At 68.7% G+C, this 21,411-nt stretch overlaps 1 protein-coding gene across 1 annotated transcript in view; it reads right to left on the bottom strand.

Moving 5' to 3' along the window:
* The window catches only part of MRPS25 (mitochondrial ribosomal protein S25), a 63,553-nt gene that overhangs the window by 32,098 nt on the left and 10,044 nt on the right, over nucleotides 1-21,411 (bottom strand). The gene's annotated exons all lie outside the window — the stretch shown is intronic.

The following is a 21,411-nucleotide window of genomic DNA, read 5'->3' as shown; positions in this document are numbered from 1 at the left end:
TGCTTCCTCCACAGCACCCCAGGCACAGGAACCTGCTCCCTGCTCCCTCAGGGGCCTGCACACCACCCCAGGCTCAGGAACCTGCTCCCTGCTCCCTCAGGGCCCCTCCACACCACCCCAGGCTCAGGAACCTGCTCCCTCTCCCTCAGGGCTCCTCCACACCACCCCAGGCTAAGGAACCTGCTCCCTGCTCCCTCAGGGCCCTGCACACCACCCCAGGCTCAGGAACCTGCTCCCTGCTCCCTCAGGGCCCTGCACAGCACCCCAGGCTCAGGAACCTGCTCCCTCTCCCTCAGGGCCCCTCCACACCACCCCAGGCTCAGGAACCTGCTCCCTGAGGGCCCCTCCACACCACCCCAGGCTCAGGAACCTGCTCCCTCTCCCTCAGGGCTCCTCCACACCACCCCAGGCTCAGGAACCTGCTCCCTTCTCCCTCAGGGCCCCGCACACCACCCCAGGCTCAGGAACCTGCTCCCTCTCACTCAGGGCCCTGCACACCACCCCAGGCTCAGGAACCTGCTCCCTGCTCCCTCAGGGCCCCGCACACCACCCCAGGCTCAGGAACCTGCTCCCCCTCCCTCAGGGCCCTGCACACCACCCCAGGCTCAGGAACCTGCTCCCTGCTCCCTCAGGGCCCCGCACACCACCCCAGGTGCAGGAACCTGCTCCCTCTCCCTCAGGGCTCCTCCACACCTCCCCAGGCTCAGGAACCTGCTCCCTGCTCCCTCAGGGCCCTGCACACCACCCCAGGCTCAGGAACCTGCTCCCTGCTCCCTCAGGGCCCTGCACACCACCCCAGGCTCAGGAACCTGCTCCCTGCTCCCTCAGGGCCCCTCCACACCACCCCAGGCTCAGGAACCTGCTCCCTGCTCCCTCAGGGCCCTGCACACCACCCCAGGCTCAGGAACCTGCACCCTGCTCCCTCAGGGCCCTGCACACCACCCCAGGCTCAGGAACCTGCTCCCTGCTCCCTCAGGGCCCTGCACACCACCCCAGGCTCAGGAACCTGCTCCCTCTCCCTCAGGGCCCTGCACACCACCCCAGGCTCAGGAACCTGCTCCCTGCTCCCTCAGGGCCCTGCACACCACCCCAGGCTCAGGAACCTGCTCCCTGAGGGCCCCTCCACACCACCCCAGGCTCAGGAACCTGCTCCCTGCTCCCTCAGGGCCCCGCACACCACCCCAGGCTCAAGAACCTGCTCCCTCTCCCTCAGGGCCCTCGACACCACCCCAGGCTCAGGAACCTGCTCCCTGCTCCCTCAGGGCCCTGCACACCACCCCAGGCTCAGGAACCTGCTCCCTCTCCCTCAGGGCCCCTCCACAGCACTCCAAGCTCAGGAACCTGCTCCCTGCTCCCTCAGGGCCCCTCCACACCACCCCAGGCTCAGGAACCTGCTCCCTCTCCCTCAGGGCCCCTCCACAGCACTCCAAGCTCAGGAACCTGCTCCCTGCTCCCTCAGGGCCCTGCACACCACCCCAGGCTCAGGAACCTGCTCCCTGCTCCCTCAGGGCCACTCCACAGCACCCCAGGCTCAGGAACCTGCTCCCTGCTCCCTCAGGGCCACTCCACAGCACCCCAGGCTCAGGAACCTGCTCCCTGCTCCCTCAGGGCCCTGCACACCACCCCAGGCTCAGGAACCTGCTCCCTGCTCCCTCAGGGCCCTGCACACCACCCCAGGCTCAGCAACCTGCTCCCTGCTCCCTCAGGGCCCCTCCACACCACCCCAGGCTCAGGAACCTGCTCCCTGCTCCCTCAGGGCCCCGCACACCACCCCAGGCTCGGGAACCTGCTCCCTGCTTCCTCCACAGCACCCCAGGCACAGGAACCTGCTCCCTGCTCCCTCAGGGCCCTGCACACCACCCCAGGCTCAGGAACCTGCTCCCTGCTCCCTCAGGGCCCTGCACACCACCCCAGGCTCAGGAACCTGCTCCCTCTTCCTCAGGGCTCCTCCACACCACCCCAGGCTAAGGAACCTGCTCCCTGCTCCCTCAGGGCCCTGCACACCACCCCAGGCTCAGGAACCTGCTCCCTGCTCCCTCAGGGCCCTGCACACCACCCCAGGCTCAGGAACCTGCTCCCTGCTCCCTCAGGGCCTTGCACACCACCCCAGGCTCAGGAACCTGCTCCCTCTCCCTCAGGGCCCCTCCACAGCACTCCAAGCTCAGGAACCTGCTCCCTCTCCCTCAGGGCCCCTCCACACCACCCCAGGCTCAGGAACCTGCTCCCTGAGGGCCCCTCCACACCACCCCAGGCGCAGGAACCTGCTCCCTCTCCCTCAGGGCTCCTCCACACCACCCCAGGCTCAGGAACCTGCTCCCTGCTCCCTCAGGGCCCTGCACACCACCCCAGGCTCAGGAACCTGCTCCCTCTCCCTCAGGGCCCCTCCACACCACCCCAGGCTCAGGAACCTGCTCCCTGAGGGCCCCTCCACACCACCCCAGGCGCAGGAACCTGCTCCCTCTCCCTCAGGGCTCCTCCACACCACCCCAGGCTCAGGAACCTGCTCCCTTCTCTCTCAGGGCCCCGCACACCACCCCAGGCTCAGGAACCTGCTCCCTGCTCCCTCAGGGCCCTGCACACCACCCCAGGCTCAGGAACCTGCTCCCTGCTCCCTCAGGGCCCCGCACACCACCCCAGGCTCAGGAACCTGCTCCCCCTCCCTCAGGGCCCTGCACACCACCCCAGGCTCAGGAACCTGCTCCCTGCTCCCTCAGGGCCCCGCACACCACCCCAGGTGCAGGAACCTGCTCCCTGCTCCCTCAGGGCCCCGCACACCACCCCAGGCTCAGGAACCTGCTCCCCCTCCCTCAGGGCCCTGCACACCACCCCAGGCTCAGGAACCTGCTCCCTGCTCCCTCAGGGCCCCGCACACCACCCCAGGTGCAGGAACCTCCTCCCTCTCCCTCAGGGCTCCTCCACACCTCCCCAGGCTCAGGAACCTGCTCCCTGCTCCCTCAGGGCCCTGCACACCACCCCAGGCTCAGGAACCTGCTCCCTGCTCCCTCAGGGCCCTGCACAGCACCCCAGGCTCAGGAACCTGCTCCCTGCTCCCTCAGGGCCCCTCCACACCACCCCAGGCTCAGGAACCTGCTCCCTCTCCCTCAGGGCCCTGCACACCACCCCAGGCTCAGGAACCTGCTCACTGCTCCCTCAGGACCCTGCACACCACCACAGGCTCAGGAACCTGCTCCCTCTCCCTCAGGGCCCTGCACACCACCCCAGGCTCAGGAACCTGCTCCCTGCTCCCTCAGGGCCCCGCACACCACCCCAGGCTCAGGAACCTGCTCCCTGCTCCCTAAGGGCCCCGCACACCACCCCATGCTCAGGAACCTGCTCCCTGCTCCCTCAGGGCCCTGCACACCACCCCAGGCTCAGGAACCTGCTCCCTCTCCCTCAGGGCCCCTCCACAGCACTCCAAGCTCAGGAACCTGCTCCCTGCTCCCTCAGGGCCCCTCCACACCACCCCAGGCTCAGGAACCTGCTCCCTCTCCCTCAGGGCCCCTCCACAGCACTCCAAGCTCAGGAACCTGCTCCCTGCTCCCTCAGGGCCCTGCACACCACCCCAGGCTCAGGAACCTGCTCCCTGCTCCCTCAGGGCCACTCCACAGCACCCCAGGCTCAGGAACCTGCTCCCTGCACCCTCAGGGCCCTGCACACCACCCCAGGCTCAGGAACCTGCTCCCTGCTCCCTCAGGGCCCTGCACACCACCCCAGGCTCAGGAACCTGCTCCCTGCTCCCTCAGGGACCCTCCACACCACCCCAGGCACAGGAACCTGCTCCCTGCTCCCTCAGGGCCCCGCACACCACCCCAGGCTCAGGAACCTGCTGCCTGCTTCCTCCACAGCACCCCAGGCACAGGAACCTGCTCCCTGCTCCCTCAGGGGCCTGCACACCACCCCAGGCTCAGGAACCTGCTCCCTGCTCCCTCAGGGCCCCTCCACACCACCCCAGGCTCAGGAACCTGCTCCCTCTCCCTCAGGGCTCCTCCACACCACCCCAGGCTAAGGAACCTGCTCCCTGCTCCCTCAGGGCCCTGCACACCACCCCAGGCTCAGGAACCTGCTCCCTGCTCCCTCAGGGCCCTGCACAGCACCCCAGGCTCAGGAACCTGCTCCCTCTCCCTCAGGGCCCCTCCACACCACCCCAGGCTCAGGAACCTGCTCCCTGAGGGCCCCTCCACACCACCCCAGGCTCAGGAACCTGCTCCCTCTCCCTCAGGGCTCCTCCACACCACCCCAGGCTCAGGAACCTGCTCCCTTCTCCCTCAGGGCCCCGCACACCACCCCAGGCTCAGGAACCTGCTCCCTCTCACTCAGGGCCCTGCACACCACCCCAGGCTCAGGAACCTGCTCCCTGCTCCCTCAGGGCCCCGCACACCACCCCAGGCTCAGGAACCTGCTCCCCCTCCCTCAGGGCCCTGCACACCACCCCAGGCTCAGGAACCTGCTCCCTGCTCCCTCAGGGCCCCGCACACCACCCCAGGTGCAGGAACCTGCTCCCTCTCCCTCAGGGCTCCTCCACACCTCCCCAGGCTCAGGAACCTGCTCCCTGCTCCCTCAGGGCCCTGCACACCACCCCAGGCTCAGGAACCTGCTCCCTGCTCCCTCAGGGCCCTGCACACCACCCCAGGCTCAGGAACCTGCTCCCTGCTCCCTCAGGGCCCCTCCACACCACCCCAGGCTCAGGAACCTGCTCCCTGCTCCCTCAGGGCCCTGCACACCACCCCAGGCTCAGGAACCTGCACCCTGCTCCCTCAGGGCCCTGCACACCACCCCAGGCTCAGGAACCTGCTCCCTGCTCCCTCAGGGCCCTGCACACCACCCCAGGCTCAGGAACCTGCTCCCTCTCCCTCAGGGCCCTGCACACCACCCCAGGCTCAGGAACCTGCTCCCTGCTCCCTCAGGGCCCTGCACACCACCCCAGGCTCAGGAACCTGCTCCCTGAGGGCCCCTCCACACCACCCCAGGCTCAGGAACCTGCTCCCTGCTCCCTCAGGGCCCCGCACACCACCCCAGGCTCAAGAACCTGCTCCCTCTCCCTCAGGGCCCTCGACACCACCCCAGGCTCAGGAACCTGCTCCCTGCTCCCTCAGGGCCCTGCACACCACCCCAGGCTCAGGAACCTGCTCCCTCTCCCTCAGGGCCCCTCCACAGCACTCCAAGCTCAGGAACCTGCTCCCTGCTCCCTCAGGGCCCCTCCACACCACCCCAGGCTCAGGAACCTGCTCCCTCTCCCTCAGGGCCCCTCCACAGCACTCCAAGCTCAGGAACCTGCTCCCTGCTCCCTCAGGGCCCTGCACACCACCCCAGGCTCAGGAACCTGCTCCCTGCTCCCTCAGGGCCACTCCACAGCACCCCAGGCTCAGGAACCTGCTCCCTCTCCCTCAGGGCCACTCCACAGCACCCCAGGCTCAGGAACCTGCTCCCTGCTCCCTCAGGGCCCTGCACACCACCCCAGGCTCAGGAACCTGCTCCCTGCTCCCTCAGGGCCCTGCACACCACCCCAGGCTCAGCAACCTGCTCCCTGCTCCCTCAGGGCCCCTCCACACCACCCCAGGCTCAGGAACCTGCTCCCTGCTCCCTCAGGGCCCCGCACACCACCCCAGGCTCGGGAACCTGCTCCCTGCTTCCTCCACAGCACCCCAGGCACAGGAACCTGCTCCCTGCTCCCTCAGGGGCCTGCACACCACCCCAGGCTCAGGAACCTGCTCCCTGCTCCCTCAGGGCCCCTCCACACCACCCCAGGCTCAGGAACCTGCTCCCTCTTCCTCAGGGCTCCTCCACACCACCCCAGGCTAAGGAACCTGCTCCCTGCTCCCTCAGGGCCCTGCACACCACCCCAGGCTCAGGAACCTGCTCCCTGCTCCCTCAGGGCCCTGCACACCACCCCAGGCTCAGGAACCTGCTCCCTGCTCCCTCAGGGCCTTGCACACCACCCCAGGCTCAGGAACCTGCTCCCTCTCCCTCAGGGCCCCTCCACAGCACTCCAAGCTCAGGAACCTGCTCCCTCTCCCTCAGGGCCCCTCCACACCACCCCAGGCTCAGGAACCTGCTCCCTGAGGGCCCCTCCACACCACCCCAGGCGCAGGAACCTGCTCCCTCTCCCTCAGGGCTCCTCCACACCACCCCAGGCTCAGGAACCTGCTCCCTGCTCCCTCAGGGCCCTGCACACCACCCCAGGCTCAGGAACCTGCTCCCTCTCCCTCAGGGCCCCTCCACACCACCCCAGGCTCAGGAACCTGCTCCCTGAGGGCCCCTCCACACCACCCCAGGCGCAGGAACCTGCTCCCTCTCCCTCAGGGCTCCTCCACACCACCCCAGGCTCAGGAACCTGCTCCCTTCTCTCTCAGGGCCCCGCACACCACCCCAGGCTCAGGAACCTGCTCCCTGCTCCCTCAGGGCCCTGCACACCACCCCAGGCTCAGGAACCTGCTCCCCCTCCCTCAGGGCCCCTGCACACCACCCCAGGCTCAGGAACCTGCTCCCTGCTCCCTCAGGGCCCCGCACACCACCCCAGGTGCAGGAACCTGCTCCCTGCTCCCTCAGGGCCCCTGCACACCACCCCAGGCTCAGGAACCTGCTCCCCCTCCCTCAGGGCCCTGCACACCACCCCAGGCTCAGGAACCTGCTCCCTGCTCCCTCAGGGCCCCGCACACCACCCCAGGTGCAGGAACCTCCTCCCTCTCCCTCAGGGCTCCTCCACACCTCCCCAGGCTCAGGAACCTGCTCCCTGCTCCCTCAGGGCCCTGCACACCACCCCAGGCTCAGGAACCTGCTCCCTGCTCCCTCAGGGCCCTGCACAGCACCCCAGGCTCAGGAACCTGCTCCCTGCTCCCTCAGGGCCCCTCCACACCACCCCAGGCTCAGGAACCTGCTCCCTCTCCCTCAGGGCCCTGCACAACCACCCCAGGCTCAGGAACCTGCTCACTGCTCCCTCAGGACCCTGCACACCACCACAGGCTCAGGAACCTGCTCCCTCTCCCTCAGGGCCCTGCACACCACCCCAGGCTCAGGAACCTGCTCCCTGCTCCCTCAGGGCCCCGCACACCACCCCAGGCTCAGGAACCTGCTGCCTGCTTCCTCCACAGCACCCCAGGCACAGGAACCTGCTCCCTGCTCCCTCAGGGCCTGCACACCACCCCAGGCTCAGGAACCCTGCTCCCTGCTCCCTCAGGGCCCCTCCACACCACCCCAGGCTCAGGAACCTGCTCCCTCTCCCTCAGGGCTCCTCCACACCACCCCAGGCTAAGGAACCTGCTCCCTGCTCCCTCAGGGCCCTGCACACCACCCCAGGCTCAGGAACCTGCTCCCTGCTCCCTCAGGGCCCTGCACAGCACCCCAGGCTCAGGAACCTGCTCCCTCTCCCTCAGGGCCCCTCCACACCACCCCAGGCTCAGGAACCTGCTCCCTGAGGGCCCCTCCACACCACCCCAGGCTCAGGAACCTGCTCCCTCTCCCTCAGGGCTCCTCCACACCACCCAGGCTCAGGAACCTGCTCCCTTCTCCCTCAGGGCCCCGCACACCACCCCAGGCTCAGGAACCTGCTCCCTCTCACTCAGGGCCCTGCACACCACCCCAGGCTCAGGAACCTGCTCCCTGCTCCCTCAGGGCCCCGCACACCACCCCAGGCTCAGGAACCTGCTCCCCCTCCCTCAGGGCCCTGCACACCACCCCAGGCTCAGGAACCTGCTCCCTGCTCCCTCAGGGCCCCGCACACCACCCCAGGTGCAGGAACCTGCTCCCTCTCCCTCAGGGCTCCTCCACACCTCCCCAGGCTCAGGAACCTGCTCCCTGCTCCCTCAGGGCCCTGCACACCACCCCAGGCTCAGGAACCTGCTCCCTGCTCCCTCAGGGCCCTACACACCACCCCAGGCTCAGGAACCTGCTCCCTGCTCCCTCAGGGCCCCTCCACACCACCCCAGGCTCAGGAACCTGCTCCCTGCTCCCTCAGGGCCCTGCACACCACCCCAGGCTCAGGAACCTGCACCCTGCTCCCTCAGGGCCCTGCACACCACCCCAGGCTCAGGAACCTGCTCCCTGCTCCCTCAGGGCCCTGCACACCACCCCAGGCTCAGGAACCTGCTCCCTCTCCCTCAGGGCCCTGCACACCACCCCAGGCTCAGGAACCTGCTCCCTGCTCCCTCAGGGCCCTGCACACCACCCCAGGCTCAGGAACCTGCTCCCTGAGGGCCCCTCCACACCACCCCCAGGCTCAGGAACCTGCTCCCTGCTCCCTCAGGGCCCCGCACACCACCCCAGGCTCAAGAACCTGCTCCCTCTCCCTCAGGGCCCTCGACACCACCCCAGGCTCAGGAACCTGCTCCCTGCTCCCTCAGGGCCCTGCACACCACCCCAGGCTCAGGAACCTGCTCCCTCTCCCTCAGGGCCCCTCCACAGCACTCCAAGCTCAGGAACCTGCTCCCTGCTCCCTCAGGGCCCCTCCACACCACCCCAGGCTCAGGAACCTGCTCCCTCTCCCTCAGGGCCCCTCCACAGCACTCCAAGCTCAGGAACCTGCTCCCTGCTCCCTCAGGGCCCTGCACACCACCCCAGGCTCAGGAACCTGCTCCCTGCTCCCTCAGGGCCACTCCACAGCACCCCAGGCTCAGGAACCTGCTCCCTGCTCCCTCAGGGCCACTCCACAGCACCCCAGGCTCAGGAACCTGCTCCCTGCTCCCTCAGGGCCCTGCACACCACCCCAGGCTCAGGAACCTGCTCCCTGCTCCCTCAGGGCCCTGCACACCACCCCAGGCTCAGCAACCTGCTCCTGCTCCCTCAGGGCCCCTCCACACCACCCCAGGCTCAGGAACCTGCTCCCTGCTCCCTCAGGGCCCCGCACACCACCCCAGGCTCGGGAACCTGCTCCCTGCTTCCTCCACAGCACCCCAGGCACAGGAACCTGCTCCCTGCTCCCTCAGGGGCCTGCACACCACCCCAGGCTCAGGAACCTGCTCCCTGCTCCCTCAGGGCCCCTCCACACCACCCCAGGCTCAGGAACCTGCTCCCTCTTCCTCAGGGCTCCTCCACACCACCCCAGGCTAAGGAACCTGCTCCCTGCTCCCTCAGGGCCCTGCACACCACCCCAGGCTCAGGAACCTGCTCCCTGCTCCCTCAGGGCCCTGCACACCACCCCAGGCTCAGGAACCTGCTCCCTGCTCCCTCAGGGCCTTGCACACCACCCCAGGCTCAGGAACCTGCTCCCTCTCCCTCAGGGCCCCTCCACAGCACTCCAAGCTCAGGAACCTGCTCCCTCTCCACAGGGCCCCTCCACACCACCCCAGGCTCAGGAACCTGCTCCCTGAGGGCCCCTCCACACCACCCCAGGCGCAGGAACCTGCTCCCTCTCCCTCAGGGCTCCTCCACACCACCCCAGGCTCAGGAACCTGCTCCCTGCTCCCTCAGGGCCCTGCACACCACCCCAGGCTCAGGAACCTGCTCCTCTCCCTCAGGGCCCTGCACACCACCCCAGGCTCAGGAACCTGCTCACTGCTCCCTCAGGGCCCTGCACACCACCCCAGGCTCAGGAACCTGCTCCCTCTCCCTCAGGGCCCTGCACACCACCCCAGGCTCAGGAACCTGCTCCCTGCTCCCTCAGGGCCCCCGCACACCACCCCAGGCTCAGGAACCTGCTCCCTGCTCCCTCAGGGCCCCGCCCACCACCCCAGGCTCAGGAACCTGCTCCCTGCTCCCTCAGGGCCCCTCCACACCACCCCAGGCTCAGGAACCTGCTCCCTGCTTCCTCCACAGCACCCCAGGAACAGGAACCTGCTCCCTGCTCCCTCAGGGGCCTGCACACCACCCCAGGCTCAGGAACCTGCTCCCTGCTCCCTCAGGGCCCCTCCACACCACCCCAGGCTCAGGAACCTGCTCCCTCTCCCTCAGGGCTCCTCCACACCACCCCAGGCTAAGGAACCTGCTCCCTGCTCCCTCAGGGCCCTGCACACCACCCCAGGCTCAGGAACCTGCTCCCTGCTCCCTCAAAGCCCTGCACAGCACCCCAGGCTCAGGAACCTGCTCCCTCTCCCTCAGGGCCCCTCCACACCACCCCAGGCTCAGCAACCTGCTCCCTGAGGGCCCCTCCACTCCACCCCAGGCTCAGGAACCTGCTCCCTCTCCCTCAGGGCTCCTCCACACCACCCCAGGCTCAGGAACCTGCTCCCTCTCCCTCAGGGCCCCGCACACCACCCCAGGCTCAGGAACCTGCTCACTGCTCCCTCAGGGCCCTGCACACCACCCCAGGCTCAGGAACCTGCTCCCTGCTCCCTCAGGGCCCCGCACACCACCCCAGGCTCAGGAACCTGCTCCCCCTCCCTCAGGGCCCTGCACACCACCCCAGGCTCAGGAACCTGCTCCCTGCTCCCTCAGGGCCCCGCACACCACCCCAGGTGCAGGAACCTCCTCCCTCTCCCTCAGGGCTCCTCCACACCTCCCCAGGCTCAGGAACCTGCTCCCTGCTCCCTCAGGGCCCTGCACACCACCCCAGGCTCAGGAACCTGCTCCCTGCTCCCTCAGGGCCCCGCACACCACCCCAGGCTCAGGAACCTGCTCCCTGCTCCCTCAGGGCCCCTGCACACCACCCCAGGCTCAGGAACCTGCTCCCTCTCCCTCAGGGCCCTGCACACCACCCCAGGCTCAGGAACCTGCTCCCTGCTCCCTCAGGGCCCCGCACACCACCCCAGGTGCAGGAACCTGCTCCCTCTCCCTCAGGGCTCCTCCACACCTCCCCAGGCTCAGGAACCTGCTCCCTGCTCCCTCAGGGCCCTGCACACCACCCCAGGCTCAGGAACCTGCTCCCTGCTCCCTCAGGGCCCTGCACACCACCCCAGGCTCAGGAACCTGCTCCCTGCTCCCTCAGGGCCCCTCCACACCACCCCAGGCTCAGGAACCTGCTCCCTGCTCCCTCAGGGCCCTGCACACCACCCCAGGCTCAGGAACCTGCACCCTGCTCCCTCAGGGCCCTGCACACCACCCCAGGCTCAGGAACCTGCTCCCTGCTCCCTCAGGGCCCTGCACACCACCCAGGCTCAGGAACCTGCTCCCTCTCCCTCAGGGCCCTGCACACCACCCCAGGCTCAGGAACCTGCTCCCTGCTCCCTCAGGGCCCTGCACACCACCCCAGGCTCAGGAACCTGCTCCCTGAGGGCCCCTCCACACCACCCCAGGCTCAGGAACCTGCTCCCTGCTCCCTCAGGGCCCCGCACACCACCCCAGGCTCAAGAACCTGCTCCCTCTCCCTCAGGGCCCTCGACACCACCCCAGGCTCAGGAACCTGCTCCCTGCTCCCTCAGGGCCCTGCACACCACCCCAGGCTCAGGAACCTGCTCCCTCTCCCTCAGGGCCCCTCCACAGCACTCCAAGCTCAGGAACCTGCTCCCTGCTCCCTCAGGGGCCCCTCCACACCACCCCAGGCTCAGGAACCTGCTCCCTCTCCCTCAGGGCCCCTCCACAGCACTCCAAGCTCAGGAACCTGCTCCCTGCTCCCTCAGGGCCCTGCACACCACCCCAGGCTCAGGAACCTGCTCCCTGCTCCCTCAGGGCCACTCCACAGCACCCAGGCTCAGGAACCTGCTCCCTGCTCCCTCAGGGCCACTCCACAGCACCCCAGGCTCAGGAACCTGCTCCCTGCTCCCTCAGGGCCCTGCACACCACCCCAGGCTCAGGAACCTGCTCCCTGCTCCCTCAGGGCCCTGCACACCACCCCAGGCTCAGCAACCTGCTCCCTGCTCCCTCAGGGCCCCTCCACACCACCCCAGGCTCAGGAACCTGCTCCCTGCTCCCTCAGGGCCCCGCACACCACCCCAGGCTCGGGAACCTGCTCCCTGCTTCCTCCACAGCACCCCAGGCACAGGACCTGCTCCCTGCTCCTCAGGGGCCTGCACACCACCCCAGGCTCAGGAACCTGCTCCCTGCTCCCTCAGGGCCCCTCCACACCACCCCAGGCTCAGGAACCTGCTCCCTCTCCTCAGGGCTCCTCCACACCACCCCAGGCTAAGGAACCTGCTCCCTGCTCCCTCAGGGCCCTGCACACCACCCCAGGCTCAGGAACCTGCTCCCTGCTCCCTCAGGGCCCTGCACACCACCCCAGGCTCAGGAACCTGCTCCCTGCTCCCTCAGGGCCTTGCACACCACCCCAGGCTCAGGAACCTGCTCCCTCTCACTCAGGGCCCCTCCACAGCACTCCAAGCTCAGGAACCTGCTCCCTCTCCCACAGGGCCCCTCCACACCACCCCAGGCTCAGGAACCTGCTCCCTGAGGGCCCCTCCACACCACCCCAGGCGCAGGAACCTGCTCCCTCTCCCTCAGGGCTCCTCCACACCACCCCAGGCTCAGGAACCTGCTCCCTGCTCCCTCAGGGCCCTGCACACCACCCCAGGCTCAGGAACCTGCTCCCTCTCCCTCAGGGCCCTGCACACCACCCCAGGCTCAGGAACCTGCTCACTGCTCCCTCAGGGCCCTGCACACCACCCCAGGCTCAGGAACCTGCTCCCTCTCCCTCAGGGCCCTGCACACCACCCCAGGCTCAGGAACCTGCTCCCTGCTCCCTCAGGGCCCCGCACACCACCCCAGGCTCAGGAACCTGCTCCCTGCTCCCTCAGGGCCCCGCCCACCACCCCAGGCTCAGGAACCTGCTCCCTGCTCCCTCAGGGGCCCCTCCACACCACCCCAGGCTCAGGAACCTGCTCCCTGCTTCCTCCACAGCACCCCAGGAACAGGAACCTGCTCCCTGCTCCCTCAGGGGCCTGCACACCCACCCCAGGCTCAGGAACCTGCTCCCTGCTCCCTCAGGGCCCCTCCACACCACCCCCAGGCTCAGGAACCTGCTCCCTCTCCCTCAGGGCTCCTCCACACCACCCCAGGCTAAGGAACCTGCTCCCTGCTCCCTCAGGGCCCTGCACACCACCCCAGGCTCAGGAACCTGCTCCCTGCTCCCTCAAAGCCCTGCACAGCACCCCAGGCTCAGGAACCTGCTCCCTCTCCCTCAGGGCCCCTCCACACCACCCCAGGCTCAGCAACCTGCTCCCTGAGGGCCCCTCCACTCCACCCCAGGCTCAGGAACCTGCTCCCTCTCCCTCAGGGCTCCTCCACACCACCCCAGGCTCAGGAACCTGCTCCCTCTCCCTCAGGGCCCCGCACACCACCCCAGGCTCAGGAACCTGCTCACTGCTCCCTCAGGGCCCTGCACACCACCCCAGGCTCAGGAACCTGCTCCCTGCTCCCTCAGGGCCCCGCACACCACCCCAGGCTCAGGAACCTGCTCCCCCTCCCTCAGGGCCCTGCACACCACCCCAGGCTCAGGAACCTGCTCCCTGCTCCCTCAGGGCCCCGCACACCACCCCAGGTGCAGGAACCTCCTCCCTCTCCCTCAGGGCTCCTCCACACCTCCCCAGGCTCAGGAACCTGCTCCCTGCTCCCTCAGGGCCCTGCACACCACCCCAGGCTCAGGAACCTGCTCCCTGCTCCCTCAGGGCCCCGCACACCACCCAGGCTCAGGAACCTGCTCCCTGCTCCCTCAGGGCCCCTGCACACCACCCCAGGCTCAGGAACCTGCTCCCTCTCCCTCAGGGCCCTGCACACCACCCCAGGCTCAGGAACCTGCTCACTGCTCCCTCAGGACCCTGCACACCACCACAGGCTCAGGAACCTGCTCCCTCTCCCTCAGGGCCCTGCACACCACCCCAGGCTCAGGAACCTGCTCCCTGCTCCCTCAGGGCCCCGCGCACACCACCCCAGGATCAGGAACCTGTTCCCTGCTCCCTCCACACCACCCCAGGCTCAGGAACCTGCTCCCTGCTCCCTAAGGGCCCCGCACACCACCCCATGCTCAGGAACCTGCTCCCTGCTCCCTCAGGGCCCTGCACACCACCCCAGGCTCAGGAACCTGCTCCCTCTCCCTCAGGGCCCCTCCACACCACCCCAGGCTCAGCAACCTGCTGCCTGCTCCCTCAGGGCCCTGCACACCACCCCAGGCTCAGCAACCTGCTCACTGCTCCCTCAGGGCCCCTCCACACCACCCCAGGCTCAGGAACCTGCTCCCTGCTCCCTCAGGGCCCCTCCACACCACCCCAGGCTAGGAACTTACTCCCTGCTCCCTCAGGGCCCCGCACACCACCCCAGGCTCAGGAACCTGCTCCCTCTCCCTCAAGGCCCTACACACCACCCCAGGCTCAGGAACCTGTTCCCTGCTCCCTAAGGCCCCTCCACACCACCCCAGGCTCAGTAACCTGCTCCCTGCTCCCTCAGGGCCCTGCACACCACCCCAGGCTCAGGAACCTGCTCCCTGAGGGCCCCTCCACACCACCCCAGTCTCAGGAACCTGCTCCCTGCTCCCTCAGGGCCCCTCCACACCACCCCAGGCTCAGGAACCTGCTCCCTGAGGGCCCCTCCACACCACCCCAGGCTCAGGAACCTGCTCCCTGCTCCCTCAGGGCCCCGCACACCACCCCAGGCTCAAGAACCTGCTCCCTCTCCCGCAGGGCCCTCGACACCACCCCAGGCTCAGGAACCTGCTCCCTGCTCCCTCAGGGCCCTGCACACCACCCCAGGCTCAGGAACCTGCTCCCTCTCCCTCAGGGCCCCTCCACAGCACTCCAAGCTCAGGAACCTGCTCCCTGCTCCCTCAGGGCCCCTCCACACCACCCCAGGCTCAGGAACCTGCTCCCTCTCCCTCAGGGCCCCTCCACAGCACTCCAAGCTCAGGAACCTGCTCCCTGCTCCCTCAGGGCCCTGCACACCACCCCAGGCTCAGGAACCTGCTCCCTGCTCCCTCAGGGCCACTCCACAGCACCCCAGGCTCAGGAACCTGCTCCCTGCTCCCTCAGGGCCACTCCACAGCATCCCAGGCTCAGGAACCTGCTCCCTGCTCCCTCAGGGCCCTGCACACCACCCCAGGCTCAGGAACCTGCTCCCTGCTCCCTCAGGGCCCCGCACACCACCCCAGGCTCGGGAACCTGATCCCTGCTTCCTCCACAGCACCCCAGGCACAGGAACCTGCTCCCTGCTCCCTCAGGGGCCTGCACACCACCCCAGGCTCAGGAACCTGCTCCCTGCTCCCTCAGGGCCCCTCCACACCACCCCAGGCTCAGGAACCTGCTCCCTCTTCCTCAGGGCTCCTCCACACCACCCCAGGCTAAGGAACCTGCTCCCTGCTCCCTCAGGGCCCTGCACACCACCCCAGGCTCAGGAACCTGCTCCCTGCTCCCTCAGGGCCCTGCACACCACCCCAGGCTCAGGAACCTGCTCCCTGCTCCCTCAGGGCCTTGCACACCACCCCAGGCTCAGGAACCTGCTCCCTCTCCCTCAGGGCCCCTCCACAGCACTCCAAGCTCAGGAACCTGCTCCCTCTCCCTCAGGGCCCCTCCACACCACCCCAGGCTCAGGAACCTGCTCCCTGAGGGCCCCTCCACACCACCCCAGGCGCAGGAACCTGCTCCCTCTCCCTCAGGGCTCCTCCACACCACCCCAGGCTCAGGAACCTGCTCCCTGCTCCCTCAGGGCCCCGCACACCACCCCAGGCTCAGGAACCTGCTCCCTGCTCCCTCAGGGCCCTGCACACCACCCCAGGCTCAGGAACCTGCTCCCTGCTCCCTCAGGGCCACTTCACAGCACCCCAGGCTCAGGAACCTGCTCCCTGCTCCCTCCGGGCCCCTCCACACCACCCCAGGCTCAGGAACCTGCTCCCTCTCCCTCAGGGCCCTGCACACCACCCCAGGCTCAGGAACCTGCTCACTGCTCCCTCAGGGCCCTGCACACCACCCCAGGCTCAGGAACCTGCTCCCTCTCCCTCAGGGCCCTGCACACCACCCCAGGCTCAGGAACCTGCTCCCTGCTTCCTCCACAGCACCCCAGGAACAGGAACCTGCTCCCTGCTCCCTCAGGGGCCTGCACACCACCCCAGGCTCAGGAACCTGCTCCCTGCTCCCTCAGGGCCCCTCCACACCACCCCAGGCTCAGGAACCTGCTCCCTCTCCCTCAGGGCTCCTCCACACCACCCCAGGCTAAGGAACCTGCTCCCTGCTCCCTCAGGGCCCTGCACACCACCCCAGGCTCAGGAACCTGCTCCCTGCTCCCTCAAAGCCCTGCACACCACCCCAGGCTCAGGAACCTGCTCCCTCTCCCTCAGGGCCCCTCCACACCACCCCAGGCTCAGCAACCTGCTCCCTGAGGGCCCCTCCACTCCACCCCAGGCTCAGGAACCTGCTCCCTCTCCCTCAGGGCTCCTCCACACCACCCCAGGCTCAGGAACCTGCTCCCTCTCCCTCAGGGCCCCGCACACCACCCAGGCTCAGGAACCTGCTCCCTCTCACTCAGGGCCCTGCACACCACCCCAGGCTCAGGAACCTGCTCCCTGCTCCCTCAGGGCCCCGCACACCACCCCAGGCTCAGGAACCTGCTCCCCCTCCCTCAGGGCCCTGCACACCACGCCAGGCTCAGGAACCTGCTCCCTGCTCCTCAGGGCCCCGCACACCACCCCAGGTGCAGGAACCTGCTCCCTCTCCCTCAGGGCTCCTCCACACCTCCCCAGGCTCAGGAACCTGCTCCCTGCTCCCTCAGGGCCCTGCACACCACCCCAGGCTCAGGAACCTGCTCCCTGCTCCCTCAGGGCCCTGCACAGCACCCCAGGCTCAGGAACCTGCTCCCTGCTCCCTCAGGGCCCCTCCACACCACCCCAGGCTCAGGACCTGCTCCCTCTCCCTCAGGGCCCTGCACACCACCCCAGGCTCAGGAACCTGCTCACTGCTCCCTCAGGACCCTGCACACCACCACAGGCTCAGGAACCTGCTCCCTCCTCCCTCAGGGCCCCGCACACCACCCCAGGCTCAGGAACCTGCTCCCTGCTCCCTCAGGGCCCCGCACACCACCCCAGGCTCAGGAACCTGCTCCCTGCTCCCTCCACACCACCCCAGGCTCAGGAACCTGCTCCCTGCTCCCTAAGGGCCCCGCACACCACCCCATGCTCAGGAACCTGCTCCCTGCTCCCTCAGGGCCCTGCACACCACCCCAGGCTCAGCAACCTGCTCCCTCTCCCTCAGGGCCCCTCCACACCACCCCAGGCTCAGCAACCTGCTGCCTGCTCCCTCAGGGCCCTGCACACCACCCCAGGCTCAGCAACCTGCTCACTGCTCCCTCAGGACCCTGCACACCACCACAGGCTCAGGAACCTGCTCCCTCTCCCTCAGGGCCCCGCACACCACCCCAGGCTCAGGAACCTGCTCCCTGCTCCCTCAGGGCCCCGCACACCACCCCAGGCTCAGGAACCTGCTCCCTGCTCCCTCCACACCACCCCAGGCTCAGGAACCTGCTCCCTGCTCCCTAAGGGCCCCGCACACCACCCCATGCTCAGCAACCTGCTGCCTGCTCCCTCAGGGCCCTGCACACCACCCCAGGCTCAGCAACCTGCTCCCTCTCCCTCAGGGCCCCTCCACACCACCCCAGGCTCAGCAACCTGCTGCCTGCTCCCTCAGGGCCCTGCACACCACCCCAGGCTCAGCAACCTGCTCACTGCTCCCTCAGGGCCCCTCCACACCACCCCAGGCTCAGGAACCTGCTCCCTGCTCCCTCAGGGCCCCTCCACACCACCCCAGGCTAGGAACTTACTCCCTGCTCCCTCAGGGCCCCGCACACCACCCCAGGCTCAGGAACCTGCTCCCTCTCCCTCAAGGCCCTACACACCACCCCAGGCTCAGGAACCTGTTCCCTGCTCCCTAAGGCCACTGCACACCACCCCAGGCTCAGGAACCTGCTCCCTGCTCCCTCAGGGCCCTGCACACCACCCCAGGCTCAGGAACCTGCTCCCTGAGGGCCCCTGCACACCACCCCAGGCTCAGGAACCTGCTCCCTGCTCCCTCAGGGCCCTGCACACCACCCCAGGCTCAGGAACCTGCTCCCTGAGGGCCCCTCCACACCACCCCAGGCTCAGGAACCTGCTCCCTGCTCCCTCAGGGCCCCGCACACCACCCCCAGGCTCAAGAACCTGCTCCCTCTCCCTCAGGGCCCTCGACACCACCCCAGCTCAGGAACCTGCTCCCTGCTCCCTCAGCGCCCTGCACACCACCCCAGGCTCAGGAACCTGCTCCCTCTCCCTCAGGGCCCCTCCACAGCACTCCAAGCTCAGGAACCTGCTCCCTGCTCCCTCAGGGCCCCTCCACACCACCCCAGGCTCAGGAACCTGCTCCCTCTCCCTCAGGGCCCCTCCACAGCACTCCAAGCTCAGGAACCTGCTCCCTGCTCCCTCAGGGCCCTGCACACCACCCCAGGCTCAGGAACCTGCTCCCTGCTCCCTCAGGGCCACTCCACAGCACCCCAGGCTCAGGAACCTGCTCCCTGCTCCCTCAGGGCCACTCCACAGCACCCCAGGCTCAGGAACCTGCTTCCTGCTCCCTCAGGGCCCTGCACACCACCCCAGGCTCAGGAACCTGCTCCCTGCTCCCTCAGGGCCCCGCACACCACCCCAGGCTCGGGAACCTGCTCCCTGCTTCCTCCACAGCACCCCAGGCACAGGAACCTGCTCCCTGCTCCCTCAGGGGCCTGCACACCACCCCAGGCTCAGGAACCTGCTCCCTGCTCCCTCAGGGCCCCTCCACACCACCCCAGGCTCAGGAACCTGCTCCCTCTTCCTCAGGGCTCCTCCACACCACCCCAGGCTAAGGAACCTGCTCCCTGCTCCCTCAGGGCCCTGCACACCACCCCAGGCTCAGGAACCTGCTCCCTGCTCCCTCAGGACCCTGCACACCACCCCAGGCTCAGGAACCTGCTCCCTGCTCCATCAGGGCCTTGCACACCACCCCAGGCTCAGGAACCTGCTCCCTCTCCCTCAGGGCCCCTCCACAGCACTCCAAGCTCAGGAACCTGCTCCCTCTCCCTCAGGGCCCCTCCACACCACCCCAGGCTCAGGAACCTGCCTCCCTGAGGGCCCCTCCACACCACCCCAGGCGCAGGAACCTGCTCCCTCTCCCTCAGGGCTCCTCCACACCACCCCAGGCTCAGGAACCTGCTCCCTGCTCCCTCAGGGCCCCGCACACCACCCCAGGCTCAGGAACCTGCTCCCTGCTCCCTCAGGGCCCTGCACACCACCCCAGGCTCAGGAACCTGCTCCCTGCTCCCTCAGGGCCCTGCACACCACCCCAGGCTCAGGAACCTGCTCCCTGCTCCCTCCGGGCCCCTCCACACCACCCCAGGCTCAGGAACCTGCTCCCTCTCCCTCAGGGCCCTGCACACCACCCCAGGCTCAGGAACCTGCTCACTGCTCCCTCAGGGCCCTGCACACCACCCCAGGCTCAGGAACCTGCTCCCTCTCCCTCAGGGCCCTGCACACCACCCCTCAGGGCCCCGCACACCACCCCAGGCTCAGGAACCTGCTCCCTGCTCCCTCAGGGCCCCGCACACCACCCCAGGCTCAGGAACCTGCTCCCTGCTCCCTCAGGGCCCTGCACACCACCCCAGGCTCAGGAACCTGCTCCCTGCTTCCTCCACAGCACCCCAGGAACAGGAACCTGCTCCCTGCTCCCTCAGGGGCCTGCACACCACCCCAGGCTCAGGAACCTGCTCCCTGCTCCCTCAGGGCCCCTCCACACCACCCCAGGCTCAGGAACCTGCTCCCTCTCCCTCAGGGCTCCTCCACACCACCCCAGGCTAAGGAACCTGCTCCCTGCTCCCTCAGGGCCCTGCACACCACCCCAGGCTCAGGAACCTGCTCCCTGCTCCCTCAAAGCCCTGCACACCACCCCAGGCTCAGGAACCTGCTCCCTCTCCCTCAGGGCCCCTCCACACCACCCCAGGCTCAGCAACCTGCTCCCTGAGGGCCCCTCCACACCACCCCAGGCTCAGGAACCTGCTCCCTCTTCCTCAGGGCTCCTCCACACCACCCCAGGCTCAGGAACCTGCTCCCTCTCCCTCAGGGCCCCGCACACCACCCCAGGCTCAGGAACCTGCTCCCTCTCACTCAGGGCCCTGCACACCACCCCAGGCTCAGGAACCTGCTCCCTGCTCCCTCAGGGCCCCGCACACCACCCCAGGCTCAGGAACCTGCTCCCCCTCCCTCAGGGCCCTGCACACCACCCCAGGCTCAGGAACCTGCTCCCTGCTCCCTCAGGGCCCCGCACACCACCCCAGGTGCAGGAACCTGCTCCCTCTCCCTCAGGGCTCCTCCACACCTCCCCAGGCTCAGGAACCTGCTCCCTGCTCCCTCAGGGCCCTGCACACCACCCCAGGCTCAGGAACCTGCTCCCTGCTCCCTCAGGGCCCTGCACAGCACCCCAGGCTCAGGAACCTGCTCCCTGCTCCCTCAGGGCCCCTCCACACCACCCCAGGCTCAGGAACCTGCTCCCTCTCCCTCAGGGCCCTGCACACCACCCCAGGCTCAGGAACCTGCTCACTGCTCCCTCAGGACCCTGCACACCACCACAGGCTCAGGAACCTGCTCCCTCTCCCTCAGGGCCCTGCACACCACCCCAGGCTCAGGAACCTGCTCCCTGCTCCCTCAGGGCCCCGCACACCACCCCAGGCTCAGGAACCTGCTCCCTGCTCCCTCCACACCACCCCAGGCTCAGGAACCTGCTCCCTGCTCCCTAAGGGCCCCGCACACCACCCCATGCTCAGGAACCTGCTCCCTGCTCCCTCAGGGCCCTGCACAACACCCCAGGCTCAGGAACCTGCTCCCTCTCCCTCAGGGCCCCTCCACACCACCCCAGGCTCAGCAACCTGCTGCCTGCTCCCTCAGGGCCCTGCACACCACCCCAGGCTCAGCAACCTGCTCACTGCTCCCTCAGGGCCCCTCCACACCACCCCAGGCTCAGCAACCTGCTCCCTGCTCCCTCAGGGCCCCTCCACACCACCCCAGGCTAGGAACTTACTCCCTGCTCCCTCAGGGCCCCGCACACCACCCCAGGCTCAGGAACCTGCTCCCTCTCCCTCAAGGCCCTACACACCACCCCAGGCTCAGGAACCTGTTCCCTGCTCCCTAAGGCCCCTCCACACCACCCCAGGCTCAGGAACCTGCTCCCTGCTCCCTCAGGGCCCTGCACACCACCCCAGGTTCAGGAACCTGCTCCCTGAGGGCCCCTGCACACCACCCCAGGCTCAGGAACCTGCTCCCTGCTCCCTCAGGGCCCTGCACACCACCCCAGGCTCAGGAACCTGCTCCCTGAGGGCCCCTCCACACCACCCCAGGCTCAGGAACCTGCTCCCTGCTCCCTCAGGGCCCCGCACACCACCCCAGGCTCAAGAACCTGCTCCCTCTCCCTCAGGGCCCTCGACACCACCCCAGGCTCAGGAACCTGCTCCCTGCTCCCTCAGGGCCCTGCACACCACCCCAGGCTCAGGAACCTGCTCCCTCTCCCTCAGGGCCCCTCCACAGCACTCCAAGCTCAGGAACCTGCTCACTGCTCCCTCAGTGCCCCTCCACACCACCCCAGG

The sequence above is a fragment of the Lepus europaeus genome, chromosome 9 (assembly GCF_033115175.1).
Source record: "Lepus europaeus isolate LE1 chromosome 9, mLepTim1.pri, whole genome shotgun sequence".
NCBI classification, from domain to species: Eukaryota; Metazoa; Chordata; class Mammalia; order Lagomorpha; family Leporidae; genus Lepus; species Lepus europaeus.
This window is presented reverse-complemented; position numbering and strand designations above follow the sequence as displayed.